This window comes from Dendrobium catenatum, unplaced genomic scaffold, assembly GCF_001605985.2.
Source record: "Dendrobium catenatum unplaced genomic scaffold, ASM160598v2 fragScaff_scaffold_387, whole genome shotgun sequence".
Lineage (NCBI taxonomy): Eukaryota > Viridiplantae > Streptophyta > Magnoliopsida > Asparagales > Orchidaceae > Dendrobium > Dendrobium catenatum.
The window spans coordinates 476,722-495,750 of record NW_021318849.1 but is presented as its reverse complement, the minus strand read 5'-3'; positions in this window follow the sequence as shown (position 1 = coordinate 495,750).

The window sequence follows — 19,029 nt, the reverse complement described above, 5'->3', positions numbered from 1 at the left end:
AAATGGAACAAGGCTTAAGTTTGGGTAGAATAGGATGTCTTTCAAAAGAGTTTCTACTTGTCATTTTCGTTAATTTTGTATTTCTTGAGTCTGGCCATATAAGTGTGTATGCTAAATTGGCGACCGTGCACACACACTCACAGAGATAAAGAAGAGTGAGAAGAGAGAGCCGAGAGTTTTTGAACTAATCATATGGTATGATTACAATTGTAATATCTAATTAATTATAAAGAAAAAAGGGGTTAATGAATAATTATGTAATTAATACTAATGAATTGATCGTACTGTATGATGAAGATCATACTATATTATTTTTTTCTATTAAGAAACCTTTGCTGCCAGATAAATTAAGTATATATTTAAAAAATTGAATTTTGAACTAATCGTACTATAAGATATTTGAAATCATACTTAAAGTATTCCTCGTGATTAGTCAATTAGATCAATATTTATTAAATATGGCTAATCATACTATATAATATAGATCATACTGACCATTGATAAAGACAAAATCCGCTAATCCTAGATATTGTACTGGATAAAAACCTTAATTTTTGAACAAACCTTATCATACAATGTCTATCATGTTATACAAACCCTTGTATTTGAAGTAAACATACTATGATATGAATCATATTAGACAATCACTAGAGTAGATTTCTAATCATCCTAATAATTATCCTGTATGAGTAAAATGAAATTGAATTAATCGTACCCTATGAACTTACAATCATACTATATGATAAGTATACAAGATTTGAATAGTTCATCTAACTTATTATTCCTTCATACTGAATAAACCCCCTATTTTGAAGTAATCGTATTGTGCTAACAGTGATTTCCTACTTAAAAATTTAGAGTTTTGTGAAGCCTTGTACTTAAGTAACTTAATGAAATATCTAGCAAGACATTTTTATTGTTGAAGTAACTCTGAGGGAGAATTCTTGAGAGAGCTTTGGGCATAGAGAGGGAGAAGGTGAGGTTGTGCATGATGGAGGAGTGTGAGGAGTACTCATATAGTTGCTCAGAACAAGCTTGCACCTTGCTTTCTCTAATGGCCTTGGTGAGTTCTTGGAGGTGATCTTGGGAGAGAAGCTTTAAAGTCAAGGTCTAGGATTCTCTGCCTTCACGAGAAGATTTAAAATGGATTGAAGGTTCTCTATAATCACCAAGACAGTGATAAAGATTTCAAGGATTCTCTACCTTCACCAGGAGGGTGAAAAAAGATTAAAGGTTCACTGTCATCACCAGGAGGGTGAGAAAGATTTTTCTGGGTTCTTTACCTTCACTAGGAGGGTAAAGAACGATTGGAGGTTTGCTTCCTTCACCAGGAGGGTGACATAGCATTTGGTTCACTGTCACACCATGTTTGGTGGAAGTAATTTGTACGGGCTTCTCCATGTTGTTATGGGGGCAAAAGGAGAGTCATTATAGTGTTAGCATAATACTTAAAGAGGACTCTGGGGAGTGGACGCAAGTCTTTTCTAATTAAACCATTATAAAATGTTTTGGTGTGCTATTTTTAATTTTCTTTTTGTACATTTAGTTTCTACACTTTATATTTCCTGCACAAATTTAATTTTTTATTACAAGCTGTAATTTGTTTAATTTGTTTTAGCAAAAAAATATGCTTTATTTATTTTTGCTTCAAAAAAAAAAAAAAAAAAACAGTTCAAGTTTTAAATTACTTTTGCTTGTGTTAGTTACTCATCTAAATTTTTTTAAAGGTTATTATCTTGCATAAATTAAAAAAGAAGGTTTGTTGTATTATTTTTTAAAGTACTAATTCACCACCCCCTATTATTTCGCTTAGAAATAGTTTAAAGAGGTCTTACAACCTCCCTAAATATTTAAGTGGTATCAAAGAGGGTCTTGGAATCCATGATTTTAAAGTCCACATGTAAAGATCTTACAGAGCATTTTGGTATTAGAAATATTACAAAGGGTTATTTCATAACTCGTCCATCTTTATTTGAAAATATTGTTTTTGATTTTTTGAAAATTTGCATGTCTACAGTTCTGTTATCTATTGATTTTAGAATTTGGCATATGATTTAAACTGGTTATTCCCTTCTATCCCGAGTTATTAATGGAGTCAAATCTGATGTTTGATTTACTGAATGGGGTCATGAGGATAAGGAGCTCACTCAATTGAATACAAATTGTATAATTTTTTTTTCTATGCTTTAAATTTGAAGATTATATAAGAGGGTCAATATATACTATAGGAAAAGAAATATGGGATAAACTGTGCATCACATACTTGAGAAATAGTGAAGTTAAACAATCTAGGTCAATCATTTTACTACATGACTATGAACTATTTCACATGAAACCTAGCAAGATTATATTTTAAATGTATAGTAGATTCACTCATATAGTAACATTCCTGCACAAATTAGGTAGAGAAATTTTTAATTTTGAAAATGTTAACAGGATTTTACATTGCCTACCTAGTGCTTAAGATGCTAAGGTCACTATAATTTTTGAATCCAAAGATTTAAATGTGTATTCAATTGATAACTTGCTTGTCTCTCTCATTGCCTATGAGCAAGGTATGAGTCAAAGATTACTTGATGCATGTTACAACAAAAAGGAAAAGATTGTTACCTTGAAAGCCAATGAATCAGATAGTGATATCTCTATAGCTACGGAGGATGATGATATTGCATTGGTGACGCATTAGTTAAAAAATTTTTAGAAAAAAAAAGCTAAAGCGTCATCAACAAAAATGGAGCAAATATAAGAATAGTAAAAATTTAAATCACAATCTAACATAATTTGCTTTGAATGCAGGAAACCAGGCCACCTGTAAACTGAATGCCCCAACTTGAAAACCCACCCAATCAAGGAGAACGGTGAAGAGAAGGCAAAGTTAAAAAAGGGGAAGCAATAGGCACAAAAAGCTTTTTTGGCCTTACTCCACCTCAGAATCATCTAAACATGAAGCAACAAAGGAGGTATCAATTATATATCTCATGGCTAATAATAATCTTGATCAACTAGATTAAGGTGAGGTATGTCAACTATATTATGATAAACCATTTATCATATTTGAAAAATTCATGTCTCATATAGAAAGATCAAAAGATATATATCAGTTTAAACACTGGCTTTTCTACTCTACAAGAAGAGCATAATTATCTCATAGTTTTTTTTTGAAAGATTCAAGTAGAAATTGGCATTAAAATGAAAGTTATTACAATCTACTAGAGAAAAGCATCACATTCCTTCTTCAATAAAGAACAAAAGAAGAAGGAATGTTAGAATAATCTAAACTATCCCAAAGGAAATTACTACTCAAAGCAAATGTGGCACACCAATCCGCCACATTATTACAACTTCTACGAATAGAATGAAATAAAAAATTATTAAAGCTATGTAAAAACAATAGGTCATTATTCCAGAAGCTCTCATTCTTCCAATTGGAATCCTTCATTGAACCGCAAATGAATTTGATAATATTTACATTATCTCCTTCCATAACCGCACCTTTATTTTCAAAAAGCCAATCTTGAAGGATTTCTCTAATGAAAAGGATCGACAGCATTTCCAACTTTGCAAATCTACTAAGAAATCCAAACCATTCCAATGTTTTAATAAAAGCAGGCCATCCAATGCTATCATACACTTGCTCCATGTCTATCTTGACTGCCATAAGTCCCTTTCTAGATGTGGAAATCCTAAATTTATGAAAGATTTCCTGTGCTAACAAATAATGGTTTGACATGGATCTTCCAGAAATAATAGCTACCTGGTGTTCAAAAATTATTTTAGGAAGAACCCATTTTAATTTATTCAATAGCATTCTAGCAGAATCTTATAAATAGTTTGACACAAACTGTAGGCCTGAATTGGGAAGGATTTAAAGGATTTTTGACTTTAGGAATAAAAACAATGAGTGTATCCTTCCACCTTGGATTCATACAAATCGATTTGAAAAAACTCTCTATTACTCTCCAAGTGTCATCTTTAACAATTTCCCAATAGAAATTAAAAAAAAGAAGCTAACATACCATCAATACTAGGAAATTTGTTGCTAGCCAATTGCTGAACTGCTTCATAACACTCTGAATAAGTAAATTCAACTTCAATCTTGTCACATTCCTCATTATTAATTTGCTATTCAGGACTAGGATCTAGCCAACCCGAAAGATTACAGTTCCTTGCTTTCCACTTTCTTCTGAAAAACTAAAAAAAAACTGATTCAATGCTTTTTTGACCCTCCACAAACTGCATATTCTCATCATTAATCTGCTTAATTAAGTTGTTGTTTCTCTTTGCTGAAGCAAATCTGTGAAAGAAATTAGAGTTTGAGTCCATCTCATCTTCCCACTTCACCTTAGCCCTTTGATTCCACTAAGTAGCAAGGTGGCACAAAGTCACATTCAAATCTTTCACCTTCTGTCTCAATATTTTCAGCTCTTCCACAGACAAACCTTCTTCAGTTTCTTTAATTTGCAACATCAATATTTCAGATTTTAAGTTCTCTTTCAGTTCACTTAAATTCTTCAATTTGTTTCTACTCTAGAAATGCAAAGCTTTAAGTGATCTCTTCATTTTTCTGTTGAGAATTTTTGCATGATCTAAAAAATCCGGCCTCTTCACAGTAGCAAGAAATGTCTTCCATACTTCTTCAAATATGAAAAACTTCATTGGAGGAGAGTTGGACTCATTAATTTTGAAAAGAATAGGGCTATGATCCGAGGCAACTCTAGAAAGATGCCTAACCCGAGCACTAGGAACACATTAGATAGCTGCTGAATTTATGAAACATCTATCCAATCTTTCTAAAATTCCTGAATTCACTTCCTTATTGTTACACCATGTAAATGTAGGACCAGGAAAACCTACATCATGAAAATCTTTGTTAGAAAAAAAAGCCCTCATCTCTTGAGGCCCTTGGGATAAAACAAACTTCTTTCCCCCTTTGTTATCTTGTTTAGCCAAAAGATAATTAAAAACTCCTCCAACTATGGAAGGAATAGAAGAAGAAGAAAATCTTCCAATTCTATCCCAAAGATCTCTTCTCATACACACCTCCTTATTGCCATAAACAGTAGCAACATTCCACTGACTTCCATTAGGATATTGAATCAACCCCACCACACATTGAGAAGAGCAATCCAAAATATTAAATGAAACTTTCTCTCTATTCCATAAAATAAGGATACCACCAAAAGTACAAACAGCAGGATAATGATAGTAATCCCAATCATCTCCAATGAGTTTATTAACATCCCTTCTCTCCATTGAAGCTAACTTTGTTTCCAACAACCCAACAAAAAAAACCCCATACTCCGTCACCACTTCCCTAAGGTAGAGAGAAGCCTTATTCTGCTTGGCTCCTCTACAATTCCAAACCAAAAAAGAATCCATTTAGGTATGTTCCGGGGATCTCCCTTGCTTCCCCAACTTATTATCAAATTTTCTTAGTCTAGGAATATTTTCCACAGGCCCTAAAACTTTAAGCTCCTTCAAACGTTTGATTTTCATATTTGAAGATGTTGTGACATTCAAATTATCATGTTGAATAATAATGTTTCCATTACATTCTGACATTGGATTGAAGGTTGCCCTACAATTCTCTACCATAGGTATAACATCATTACCTGTAACAATACCCTCCTTATTCGGCATAACAACATCTGTTGCAGTCACAATATTGTATGGAACCATGAATTCTTCTTCAACCAATTCCCCTTCCTACTTTCTTTCATTCAACAAAAGTATATCTTCAATTTGTGCATCCGGTTCAATACCAAGCACATCCATCTAATTAACCATCTGAATATCCTCAATATCCACTTGCTATGATGCTAGGATACTGAACTGATTAGAACTCAATCCAAGCTCGATATACATGGAGACACCATCAGATACCTTCTTTATCAAGTCCCCTCCAACTACTGAAACTTGTATATTATTTGTTTTCCATGATATGACTCACCAAATTTGGCCCAGGTAGATTTATAACTCATAAAACCTCCAGCTTTCTTATTATCTTCCTTAACCATCTTCTTATTAGTAACCATAGTTTTCATTTTGTTTTTGAAATTAACATGCATCCAAGGCCCATACTCCAAATCATCAGAAGTTTTATCAAATTCCCTATTATCCTCCATATGATTAGATTTCTCATTACTTCTTTGCTTAATAGGCTTGTCTGGGAACTCATCAGATGTATGGACAATCTTACCACACTTGAAGCAAAAGGAAGAAACTTTTTCATATTCAACTTTCTAAAAAAATTTCCCATTTAATCCTTCTATCCAAACAGCATTCGTTAACTTAGAATCCAAGCTCACCCGAACACATATTATCGTAAATTCCCTTCTTTAGCATCTAAACATATTACCATCAAGAAGCATTAGATCACCTATTTTTGAAGCAATTCTTGTAATATTTGTTTCATCCCAACAAAATAGTGGCAGCAATTATCAGATCCAAATAAGAGAAGACAAGCCTTTTAATGATTTTTGAGAAAACTCAGGTGTCCATTTGTCCATGCCTACAATGTGACCACCTACATACCATGGACCACCACTAAAGACTTCTTCTAAAGTATCATTAGAATAAAAAGAACATAAGATCCAATCTAGTCCAAGGGAAGTTAAGTGGAATCCATCAAATTTGTTCCATTGTCACCTTAATTCAATGCAACATACAGAATATGGTATATTCTTCCAAAAACATTTTAACAACCAAAGACTTTTTTAGAACCTCAACATTTTTTTCCACTTTACTTCCATCAAGCTTCACAGTGTCCTCATTCTAAAATATTAGATCAACTGAATTGATCTTGATATGTTGCATCTTCTTCCACTCATTCTCCAACTAACTTTTATCCTAGCTTCCGAGCCAGCTAAAGTTACCTTATTTCTTTCTATCTCATTTTGACCTCCACCACCTTCCTTATTAACAGGAGGATTATAGAATTTCTTCAGTACTTTCTCCTGGACAATTAATGGCTTTTGATTTACCACCTGAAGCCCACTATTCAGAATACAACCATCTTTCAACACAGAACCATCAAGCAAGTTTTCATTAATTGGTGAATCTATGTGGTCGCAGGCATGTAGCTTATCTTCATAATTATGAATGTCATTGTTACCTTTATTCGAGAGATTAACATTTATCTCTGAACTGAGGCCAGAGATTGCATTTGAATTTTCGAATTTGTTAACAAATATTTTCATGTCTGAAGAAGAAGCTTCATAATCATAAGATTTCAACGACGATACCACAGTAGACTTGAAATTCTGAGGAGTAATACATTCTGGTGTAATCGCAATACCTTTACCCTTACCTTCCATAAATTCAACTCTCTTTAGATGAGATTCACTAACCTCCTTAATAATAAAAAAACACGCAGACTTCTTCATGAACGATTCAGCAGCATCAAGACCCAGATTTCCACGGCGACCATCTTCTCGAACTCGATCAACTTTTCCAGGAGGTTGATGGCCAGTAGTTGCCGTCGAAGGATTCTGGCGGCCTTCAGTCGCCATCTTCCCTACCAGTCCCTAGAATGTAGGTTGGAAAATAGCGAAAGGAAAATTCTACTTGAAGGGTTTGATGCATTAAACAAGAAGCATATTGATCTAACCAATGCATGTGAATCCTTGAAATCAAAGTATCTTGAGATAGCTTGCATTAAAATATGAAGTTTCAAATTTTGAAAGTACAAAATCAATTTCTAAAAGTAAAAATCCATGCTGTTAAATAAGTTAAAACATTATCTACATTGATACAATGGTATAACCCCATATCATAAGATATAAAATATACCCCTAGGAAAAGGCACAACCTTTAGTATATATTAGTAAATCTATTCCCTGGGGTTAGGTGTCATTTTTGTGGCATGCTAGGTCACATAGATTGTACTTTTATAATACACTGTAGGTCACATCTTGTGTGCAGACACAAATCACTTGCAACGCAACATACATGCATGCAAGTCATTCATTAAGGTATAAGGTGGAACCCAAATTCATTAGGTTCTCAAATCTAATGTTTGATTGACTTTGTAGGAGTGTTCTCACAAAAAATCCTAGTGAGAGCATGTGGTACATGAATAGTAGATGCTCAAGGCTCATGACTGGAACTTTAAAGTAGTTCCTCACACTGGAGGCCAGGACAAGAGGCAAGGTTGCATTGATAGATAACACCAGAAGGAAAGTGATGGGCTCATGTATAATTGGAAACTCAAAGAATTTCATCATTGAGAATATTTTACTTATAGATGGTTTAAAGCATAATTTACGTAGCATTAGTCAGCTACGTAATAAAGGGTTTTCCATTAAATTTCTATCCACAAATTATATAACTAATTTGAATAGAAAATTGGTTCTAGAATGAAATAGAATTTATAATATTTATATGCTTGATTTAAATTGCATTGAATACTCTAAGTCTCTATGTTTGAAAACAACTATTGATGAGTCATGCCTATGGAATAGGAGACTATATTATGCAAGTATGAAAACACTTAAGAAAATTACCCAAAAGACTTAGTTAGGGGCGTAACAAACTATATTTCACTAAGGACCACTTATGTGATGCATACCAATGATGAAAATAAATAAAGTATTCAATTCACTCAATCAAGGACATCATCACCTCTAGGCCACTAGAAATTCATTATATAGATCTATTTGGACCCATTAGTATAACCAACCTAGAAGGAAAATCTTATGGATTTATGATTTTGATGATTACTCTAGATTCCCTGGGTTAGATTCCTAGAACAAAGGAAGAATCATTTGAAGAATTTAGAAACTTCTCCACTTGGATACCTAGAATATTAGGATATGAGATATTGATTATTCATAATGATCATGGTGAAGAGTTTGAATCCTTTCTTAGGAGGTAGGGATATAGCATAATGCTTTTACCCCTTGGACCGCTCAATATAATGGAATAGCTAAAACATATAATAGAACTTTAGTAGATACTATTAGGGCCACGTTAGCTGAATATTTTCTCTCTAAATACTTTTGGGAAAAAGTAATAAATACTGGTTGTTATGTGTTGAATATGGAAAATGTTACATCCAAGTTAAATAAGACAACTTATGAGCTCCTTAAGGGTAAGACAGCCAACTTTTCTCACATGCTTGTCTTTGGTTGTAGATAATCTATCTAGATTAATGAAAAATCACCTTTAGGAAAGTTTGATCCCAAATACAATGAAAGAGTCTTCTTTGGATATTCATCTGTAGGTAAAGCCAATATGAGTTTTAGTAAGAGGACCTTAAAAGTAGAAGAGCTAACACATGTCAATCTTGATGAATAAGATAAATTTTTTGAGCCTAGGTTAGAAGAAGAAGAAGCAATAAAGTTTACCCAAGAGGTAGATTATATTGACCTAGGGGCAGAATCCATTGACCTATGATATAGAGTAAAACCTCAAGTGCCTTTGCATAGAGAATCTAGATATTCATCTAGTAACCCTAGAGAGCTTATCTTAGAAGACCCATATGAAGGTGCTAGAACTAAGCATGGACTCAAAAAGGAGGTTAGTATTTCTGCATTCATCTCAATGTAATAACCCACAAACGTAGATCAAGACCTAGCAAATAACTTATAGATCCTAGAAATACAAGAATAATTAAATTAATTGGTTAGGAATGATATATGGAAACTGGTTAGAAGTCCTAAGGAGTAGAGTGTTGTAAGAACTAAGTGGGATTTTAAGAATAAAATGAATGACTTTGGTATAATGGATAATAATAAGCTATATTAATAGCTATGAGTTATAGTAATGTTGAAGGAATTGATTATAAGGAAAACTTTACCCTTGTAACTACAATAAAATCCATTACAATGCTACTAGCCTTTTCTTGCTTTATAGGATTCAAGTTGTATCATATGGATCTTAAGAGTGGCTTTTTAAATGGGGTGATTAAAGAAGATGTGTATGTTATGAAACCCCCAGGTTATGAGATTTCTTAATTTCTTAATCATGTATTCAAATTAAAAAAGGCACTATATGGATTGAAGTAAGCACCTAGAGCTTGGCATGAGAGGTTGAGTACATTCCTCCAAGATAAAACCTTTATTAAGGGTAGTGCAGACACCACCCTATTCTTTAAGAAAGTAGGAGAAGATCTACTCATTGTTCACATTTATATTGATGATACACTAGTTGAATCTACAAACAAAAATCTATGTGATAAATTTTCAAAGATAATGAGTGAAGAGTTTGAGATTAGTATGATGGGAGAGAACACCTATTTTGTTAGATTTAGTGCGAAGCAAAGGGATGATGGAACCTTCTTTAGCAAATTAAAATATATCAAAGATATCATAAAGAAATTAGAGATGAATAATTTTAAGGTAATTAATACTCCCATGAGTTCTATCATTTAATTAGATAAGAATTCCAATGGAAAATTAGTTGATAAAAAAAAGAGGGATAATTGAATCACTTCTTTATTTAAATTCCAATAGACTTTATATCAAGTTTAGTGTATTCTTGTATACTAAAATTTAGGATGATCCCAAAGAGTCTCATATGATTAATATTAAGAGAATTGCTAGATACCTATTAGACACAAAACCTAGGTATTTGGTACCCTAGATATAACTCATCCTTTAAAATCATAAAATATTCAAACTCCGACTTTGTAGGATGTAGGGTAGATATAAAAAGTACTTCAGGAATCAATCAGTTTATAGGCCAATCATTAGTTTCCTGATTTAATAGAAAGTAGAATTCAATGGCCCTATTCATCAATGAGGTGGAATACATTACCATAGGAAGTTGTGTTCCTCAAGTCTTATGGCTAAAGATCAAATCTTAGATTATAGAATGCATATAGATATTATTCATATTATGTGTGATAACACTAGTGCCATCTATATTTCTAAAAATCGAATCCAACACTCTCACACTAAGCATATAGATATTAGGCATCATTTTATTAGAGATCATGTTTCCAAGGGAGATATAGAATTACATTATATAGCTAATGGAGATCAATTGGAAGACATCCTTACGAAACACCTTGCCTATGACACCTTTACCACATTGAGGACTAGATTAGTTTTTAAATTTGTGTCACCTTTAAAATTTTTGTGACTATTTATTTACTATTTTATGTTTTTTATTTTTCATATTTTTTATTAATTTTCCATTTTGTAGAATATGACACCCTTAGTTTTATTATAATAATAAAAAATAAAAGACTAAAATTTGTTCAAAACATATTATATGATTAAATTCATAATGTACGGTCTATATATCCTTGTACAAATATCTACCCACAGTTAAACAAATAGTCTATATCTATTAAACTATTAGTGATCATACTATATGAATACCACTTCAAACTTTATAATACATATGTAAAAAGTGTTGGATGAATTCAAATCACTCGATATAATAATATTTAGCCTATCATATTGCACAAACACCCGTTTATAATATACAATCAATTTAGTCAAAAGTTGTACAAACGACTCCTCGGGATGAGTGTATTTTCTTAATATCATCCAATATGATACTGATCATACTATATAGTTTGACCTCTTTTTCTGACAAGTCATCCAAATGATTTAATTTTCCTCATCATACTATATAATCTAAAATTATATTTTACGATCGGTTGAAAACTCTATAAATAGGAAGAATTTCTAAAAGCTCAACTCATCCAATTCTTCAAATATCTTGTTCCCTCTTAAATCAAACCTTCAATTTCTCATATGGCCAGAGGTAGCAAGCACGCTCGTATAACCCAAGGAGGTTTTTCCTCTCATTGCACTATCAACAACTACTTCCAATCTATTTAAGATGAGGCTATATACTATAGGTATAAGGATGCGCACATCAATCCATCCAAAATGTTCAATCAACAAGCTTTGAATAATGAGGTGAAGAACCTCTTTACATCCAAAACTCTATAATTCCACCTTACCCTTGCTTTTCCCTTCAACTCCGAACTTCTTTCTAAATTTTTTGACAATCTTTGGATTAGTGCTGCTATCCTTATCATGAGATCCTATATTTGTTAGTGCTCCATAGAAATTACAAATAGAGATTTAGGCAAATATCTTCACCTTTTCATAGAAGGACCTCGACCCCAATCAACAACCTCTAGGGGTGAGTTTGATTGGAGTGCAGTAATTTAAACTATCAGAAATGTCACCCTAAGACAACATCAACCCTTTATTCACTCCTTAAATAAAAATTCACATATTATCCAACATGTTTTTGGACCCTCAATTATTCTTAAAGCTGGAGATTGAGAAAATACTACTCCACTTCTTTCCTTGGTCACTTATTATATTATGTCAAAAAATCAATTTAATGAAGCCCAAATGATCATTGACTATATTTAGAACCTTATTTCCATTTATCTTCCTTCCACTAGAAGGAAGCAAAACATTTCTCTTGGACATGTAATTACTTATATTCTTTAAAAAATCATGAGCTTACTTACCCTGCTATTGTAGATCAATTTTTAATTTTATGCACTAATGGTTCCTTCCATATTATTTTTCATCATCACATGAGGTAAGAACTAGAAGAACCTTATTTTAATGAGGAAGGGGGGGCCTCTGATGGGACGATCTGGCGATCGTCCAGGCCGATTTGATCGTGAAATCAAGTCATAATTGCTTTCCTTAAATTCCAAAGAAATTTTGGAAAAATTGACCTGGATCATCCTGGATGATATTTTATAGTCCTGGATGATTCACCTGTATAATGTCCAAAAATAGGTTATTTCTAAATAAATCTGGCGGCAGATTCTTTCTGTTTTGAGCCTATCCTCCTGGCCGATACAAAATCGTCCAGGACGATATGTTTTGCATAGTAACGGCTGCTTTAATGAGGATGACTTAGTTAGGGTTTCTACTTTTGAACTAATCATCCAAGACGATATAAAATCGTCCCAGATGATATTACCAAAAATAGTAAACTCTAGGGAACAGTCAGAAATCTTCCAAGTAACAAAGCATCACGAGCCACACAAAATACAATAGATTCAAGAAAGGAAAAAGGGTACAAACTGACTCAGACCTAGTCTACCCAATCTTGAGCTAGTTCCAAATTGTAGTCCGATCGTCTGAACCTGAAATGTCAGTAGATAAGGCAGATGTAGAAAAAAAAATGTTTGCTATCATCAAAATCATAAGCCATAGATCCACAATAGATATTAGGAGAAAAATATTAACATACTTTTTCAACCAAAAATATTTGCTATCACAAAAAAAGAGGGAGATTGTTACAATCCATGATCCCAAGTTTGTGATTTTGATGATAATAAATATTATGGATTGAAATTTTTTTTCTACTAGTATAAATATTGGATATTTTTTCTATGTATACTAATATTTTAGGTACATCATATATTGCTCATAATTGATTAAGGCTCAAGTTTGGGTATAATAGGATATCTTTCAAAAGAGTTTATATTTTTCATTTTCCTTAATTTTGTATTTTTTGAGTCTCGCTATGTAAGGGTGTATTCTAAAATAGAAACTATGCACACGCACACCAGGTAGTTGAAAGAGAGTGATGAGAGCTTTTGAGCTAATTATACATTGCGATTATAATCTTACTATATAATTCGTTATACAAAAGGGAGGGTTAATAACTAATTTTGTACATAATACTAATGAAATGATCATATTGTGTAAAGATCATGCCATACCATTTGTTTCCATTAAGAAACCCTAGTCAACAAATAATTTAAATATTTTAAAAATTGAATTTTGAACTAATTATAATGTATGATCCTAATCGTATTATACAATATTTAAAATCTAACATAAATTATTTCACATGATTAGTCAATTAAATCAAGGTTTAATAAATATGACTAATCATATTATATGATTCAAATCTTAATGGAAATTTGATAGAGACAAAATCTAGTTGTCTCGAATATCGTACAATACAAAAATAATTATTTTTGAACTAATCAGATAGTACTATATCTATCGTTATATACAAAACCTTGATCTAATTGACGAGATGATTGTTAATCAACCTAGTAAACATCTTATACAAATAAAGTGAAATTGAACTTATCATTTTGTACAAACTTATGATCGTAATGTACGATAAGTATTTAGAATTTAAATAGTTTGTCTGATTAACTATTCCAGCATACGAAGTAAACCTCCTATTTTGAACTAATTGTATTATACAAGCCTATGTCATACTGTATAAATAATAACAATCTAATTAAAAATTTAAGTTTTTGTGAAGCCTTGTACTTACGAAAATCATTAAAGTCTCTATTAAGATTTTTTGGCTATTGAAGGAACTTTGAGGAATAATTCTTGATAGAGCTTTATGTATAGAGAGGGAAAGGGTGAGATTATGCATAATGGAGAAGGTGTTAGGGGTGTTCACATGGTTAATACAAGAAAGGTAGCATCTTAATTCATCTAGTGGTTTTGGTGAGTTCTTGAGGTACTCTTGGGAGAGAAGCTTTAAAGTTAGGTTCTAGGGCTCTCTACCTTCACCAAGAGGGTTAAAAAGGATTGAAGGTTCTTTGCAATCACCAGGTGGGTGAGAAAGATTTCTTGGTTTCTCTACCATTACAAGGATGGTGAAGAAAGATTGAAGGTAATTTACCATCACAAGGGGGGTGAGAAGTATTATTTTAGGTTCTCTGCCATCACCAAGAGGATGAAAAAGGATTGGAGGTTAACTTCCATCACCAGGAGGATAATAAAGATTTTAGTTCCTTACCTCACTGGGTCTGGTGGAAGTGATTTGTAAGGGTTATTCGCCTTATTATGGGGGAAAAAGGAGAGTCACTATAGTATTAGTGGAATACCAAGAGAGGAGAACTCCTAGGAGTGGATGTTGGTAAACGTTGATCGAACCACTATAAAATTTTCAGTGTGCCCTTTTGGATTTTTTATACACTTTACATTTCTACACTTAATATTTATTGCACAAATTTAATTTTTTATTATAAACTGTAATTAGTTTAATTTGTGTTAGCAAAATTTTTTGCTTTATTTATTCGTGCTTCAAAAAAAAAAAAAGAAAACAAGTTTAAATTTCTTTCGCTCATATTAGTTACTCATATAGATATTTTTAAAAGGTTATTATCTTGCATAAAATAAGAAGAGAATGTTTAGTTGTTGTATCTTTAAAAGAATCAATTCACCCCCCTCTTGGTGCTCCAAGGGATAAATCAACGAGGTTGAATAACCTCCCCAAACTTAAAAATAGGTGGAAGATATTGAACCTATTAATATTAAATGTAATAAATTTCTTGAGGTTATTACTTTATTTAATTAATAAGGGATTCAAATTCATATCCTTAATTCATATTCTAAATTTTCTAAACAATTGGATAGGTTATCAAAGTCTAACACAGTGATGGAAAGGATATATTACAATGTTATTTTTCATTCTTGGAGAGAAAGGATTGATTGTAAACATGGAGGACACAATGTTCTTCATTAAATGTTGCAATAAATGTACTAGATACTTCCATTCAACCCTATAGGAGTCTTATTAAGGAACTCTGGGTTGCTTACAATTTTTTTGGCATCCCCCACCTTTAGATTGGATAAAAGTCAATGTGGATGCTTCTCTTATTCATTCAAACTTAGCAAGTATAGGTGGGTTTATAAGAGAACATAATGGTATTCTCATTTTGGTTTTTGGAAAAATATTCTACAATGGAATATTGTTCATGTTGAGATTCTTTCTATTCTTGCACTCTAAGATGTTCTACAATGATGGATGTTTCAAAAACAAGTAATTATAATTGAAGATGATAATTTTAATGTTTTCATAATGATCTAAAAGTTAATGGAGAATCTGAAATGGTTAGGTGTAGATAAATTTGATTAAGATATTTCTTTTATGAAAATTTTAAAGCAAGTCCTCTTCAACTATACCTCTAAGGATTGTAATCATGTGGCTAATTTTTGTGCTTCTTATACTATTTTTGGTGATTTTCTTTAGCATAATGTGGTAGATAATAACCTTCTCTCAACCTTATTATATTTGATAAGGAAGGATTGTGATAGTACAACTATCACCTAGTTAGGTTGTAACTCTTATTTTCATTACTATTGAAAAGTGCAAACATTTAAATAAAAAAGGATAGAGCAATTGCATAGTACTTCATTTTATTAATATTTTATCAAATGATTATATAAATCTTTATTTTAAATAATCATGTCAATTAACAACTTTAAAGTGGTATGTTGATGGGCTGTCTCTTTTTTAAGATTTAAGTTTAGTTTTTTTTTTAGAAGATGCAAATTGCATTAATTGAAAACAAAACTATTACAAACTAGAAATGAAATAAACTAATGGCAATCCTTTCAAAACATAGTAAAAGGAAGCCTTAATAAAAAGAAAATTAAGCAAAAGAAGAATATTTAAAAGATATGAAATATCATAAAGAAAATAAGATCCTCTACTCCTTATTTTAAACCAATTGGGGTGGACGGGATACCAAAAATAAAAAAACCAAAAAGGTTGGTTAGTATCTCAGAGTTCCCGATTAAGTAAAAAATAAAGAATATAAAGATTCTTAAATTTCATTATAATATGTCCATCTTTCAAGTGCCCGATAATGCTTAATTTAAAACTAAAATAAAATTACCTAGAAACAAATAAAAGAAAAATACCTGCAAAGTAAGCAAGGTTCTTCAGCCAAAGAAGAACACTGAATCTTCACAAACTCCACCATCTTCATACAAACCTTGCCATGATTTTTAAGATCCCAATCAATAAGCTCCATAGTCTTATAAAGTAAGTACTCCCATTTAATGACTATACCTTCTGAGTCCTTATCCCAATCCTTCTGGTACATACCATCTTCAAAAATAATAAACTTTATTATGAGATAAATGGTGAAGTGCCACCATCTCTTTCACCAAGAATCCCCAATTTCCTTCCTCTAAGACGGCCTTTGATTGGCCCAAAAAGCATCAAATCTCTATTTAACTTCTTCTATTAAACAGATTTAGATGGAAAATGGAATTTTCCATCCTCAATCAAGCAATCTTTTTTTTTTTAAAGCCAATGCAAGTAACTGCATTAAAAACCAACGGGAACCACAATACAAACAGCACACTCAAGGAACATCTAAAGCATCACATTCCTCTTTCAAACAATTTAAGAAAGAAGGAGGAATGGAAATACCATGAAGATCTTCCCACACAAAAGATCTATCTACAGCCAAATTAGCACACAAGTTCGCTAATTTGTTACCAAGTCTATTGGTAAAAGAAAAAATAGTTAGTTTGAATTCAAGTAAGAAAGCTAAACTATCCTCAATAACTTTGCTAACCTTCCACCTTTTGATTTCCCTTTGCAGCATGTTAATGATGTTCCGGTTGTCTCCCTCAATAATGACTCCAAGTGCTTCAAACATCCACTCCTTCATCACATTCTTTAAAAACAACACAGCACATAGTTCAGTTTGATCCGCATCCCAATGCTGTAATGAGTTACCAAAAGCTAATAGAAATCTCCCCTTGTTATCTCTTACAACCCCACCTATTCCAGCCATGTTGTTCTTCCTTAAAGCACCATCAAAATTGATTTTAATCCAACCAGGGGGAGGGGGATGCCAATGATAATATAACAATTGCCGGTTAGCTTCCCAGATTTCCGGATGGATATTAGCAAAATTACATTTAATCGCATATGAAACAGCTTCTGCAGCAATATAGTTATCTGATTCCTCTTTATTCGTGTGGATTAATTTGCACCTACTCTTCCTAACCAGCCATATAACAGTGCATAACAAGTTTGCAGATAAATTCTTCCTTCCTACCATCCCCTGTAAACCGAGCAAGCACTCCTCTAGGCTACCAAAAACAGGAACCTGAAATGCCCATTTATTCAACAAAGAAATGACCTGACGTATTTTAACACATCTCCCACCAATATGATTCGAGTCTTCTATATCATTACAGCCCCTTGGACATCCAGTAAACATTTTGAGCCTTCTACTAACAAGCAGAGCATTTGAAGGAATGGCATTATTATACATTCTCCACCAGAAAAGTTATATTCTTAGATTTAGTTTTAACCTCTTCATCCAATTCCAATGAGCATTTTTAACTTTCTATTCCGCATCTACTTTCCTTGTAAGCGCAGCAATCTACTTCCCAAAAAACAGCTTCATAAGCTCTATTTTGTCTGAACAATCTCCTGTAGCAATCGGAGTTCTCAGGACAGATTCTGTAAGATGTTCCCCAAACACTTCTTTCAATTTATCTAACCTCCACTGTCCTCCTTCAATAAAATAACTTAATTTGAATTCATTAGTATCAAGAATATTAACAAAAGTTGGCCATTTAGCTATACATTTATCCAGAAGCCAAGTATCATATAACCAGTTGATAGATGCTCCATTAGAAACTTTCCATCTTACTACCTTTCTAAGGTGTTTAGCCCCCATAGTAATAACCTTCCAAGTTGATGAACATCCAGATTTCTTACAAGAAGACCACACATCTTCTCCATACTTAGCTCTTAACACTTGGTTCAACAAAGAATCTGGTTTAGTGATGAAGTTCCAAGCAAATTTTGCTCTTAGAGGACCCACCTTTTCCACCGCTGAGAATAACCCACGACCACCCTCACATTTAGATTTATAAAGTAAATTCCAAGAAGTATAATGGATACCAGATTCCCCCTTATTCTTGCTCCACATAAACTCCATACTCATCTTATCAAACTCTTTTAGAATACTCAATGGAACAAGAGATATAGAAGAAAGGAATAGAGGTAAAGAAAGAAAGGCAGATTTGGTAAGAACCAATCTACGTTCCAAGGATATACATCTTTTTCCCTAAGTATTCAATCTGCTAGCAGCATTCTCAAGTAAACACTGGAAATCAACCTTTCTCAATCTACTTAAAGCCATTTTAACCCCAAGGTAATCAAATTCTTTCACCTGTTTGTATTTCAAAATTTTGACAACCCCATTCTTTGTTTTCCTTCTTGTGTGATTACCAAACATGATCATAGATTTAGATTCATTAACCTTTTGTCCTGTTCACTCACAGTAATTAGAGATGATCT